A 1,781-nucleotide genomic window follows, 5' to 3' on the forward strand; every position below is an offset into this window, starting at 1 on the left:
GTACCTAAGCCTTTACTTTGTTTTAAATATTTGAGTCTTTTTCTGGGTCGGGGAGGGGAAGGGGTGAGAAGACGAGATGAAGAAAAGTCTTATACTTCAGTTTCTTCATCGGTTGGCTTGGATGCTTACAGGGTTTTTCTTGTAACATTTATAAGTGCTGCTTACATCACTGAACAACAGCAAAAAATAATAATGGAGTAGCTGTTGCCCTTCTTCAGTTGTGTTTGGAATAAAAAAGGGAAACTGTTTTCGAAATAAAAAAAAAATTGAGCCCTCCTAGGCTCTATGAAGGTCTTTAAAGGATGGGTATCCTAGGAACCTACCTGTTCTTCCACCTGTTTTTCTCTCCTCAGTTCTCTTCCTCAGGCCCACACATACAACTCTTCTTCCCTTCAAGTCTCTCATTCTAATGATGCTAGAAAAACTCTACTATGTGCCACTGCTTCATCCCTCCAGTAACGCCTCTGCATTTCTCTGAATGCCTGTTTTGTGTTTCCAAAGGATATGGCCGCATGCTATGAATGAGGATGAATGCTGCTCTTCTTATTACAGTTCAGACTCCCCTCCCATCAAAATGTGTCCCCATGGGGCAAAGCATTACATTTCTGTAAAGGAGTTATTTGCCTTAGTAGCATGAGTTTAGTCCTTCAGGAACTATAGGCACCCGCTTCCTCACCAATGGACCGAGAGACATGGCCTTGCCTGGCATTGTCATAGGAGAAGCCACACGAGCTGTCAGTGGTCTCTTTGCCACTCTTTCTAATTGATGCCAGCTCCCATATGTCAACTTCAATTAGACTGTTTTGATTATAAGTCCCTTAATAGAATTGATGGTGCTGTGTATGTGTATGTATGTGTGTGTGTGTGTCTTCTCAAAGTGGCATGATATTCATCTCACCTTACATAGTTCATAGAGAGACTCTGGGACCCAAGTTGGTAGCCCTAGGACCAGCCCCTGGAAGCATCTAGCCAAGCCCTCACCTGGCCCACCGGAGTCCAGTGAGATTCTGGGTGACTCCTTTGCCCACTGCATAGGAAATCACTGCTATCTCTCCCATGGCTGATGCAGGACTCTCTTTCCTCCCTGTGAAATGCCTTACCCCGCTGCTATACAAACTCCATCTTTTCTGGGTCTTCCTGGAACTAAAGTTGTGACAATTTGGGGGACGGTGGTCTGGGTGATTTCCCCCATCTAGAGAACCAGCCATCCCATTGCCCTTCTCTACTTCAGAATGTAGGTCCCACCTACTCCTACCCTCCTTGAACCTACAGGCAGTGTCCCTCCTCAAGGCCTAATGACCAGAAAAGGGAGGCCCCTGCCACACCAGGGTTAAACAGGAGAGCTGGTCATGGCTGGAGGTTTACCCCATCATGAGAGGGGATGCCTGCTAGTGGGACGTGACACTGCCTGTTAGTCACAACCTCTCAATCATGTTTTGGGGCTTAGCATGGTAATTAAGGGCTCCACATCACACTGTGTTTGCCATAACCTTTGTTCCATTCTTGCCATTTATATCAGGCTTTCTTTTTTTCAACTCAGGTAAGAACCCATGATACATGTATTCGTAAGCAAAACTCCTTTTTGAAAAAGAGCTTGTGATGTCATCAAGTAAGAACTCAATCCACAGGCAACCAGTTTTAACTACTCAGAAGAAAGAGTTACAGTGTAACAATGTTTTCTACCTGTGTTTAAAATTTGAAGTTAGAGATTAGTGACCTTAACTGGAAGTTTAGGATCGTTGCTGTCACAGAGTTCGTAGCGCAAGTGGTTATCTTCTTGT

This window comes from Eubalaena glacialis, chromosome 6, assembly GCF_028564815.1.
Source record: "Eubalaena glacialis isolate mEubGla1 chromosome 6, mEubGla1.1.hap2.+ XY, whole genome shotgun sequence".
Lineage (NCBI taxonomy): Eukaryota > Metazoa > Chordata > Mammalia > Artiodactyla > Balaenidae > Eubalaena > Eubalaena glacialis.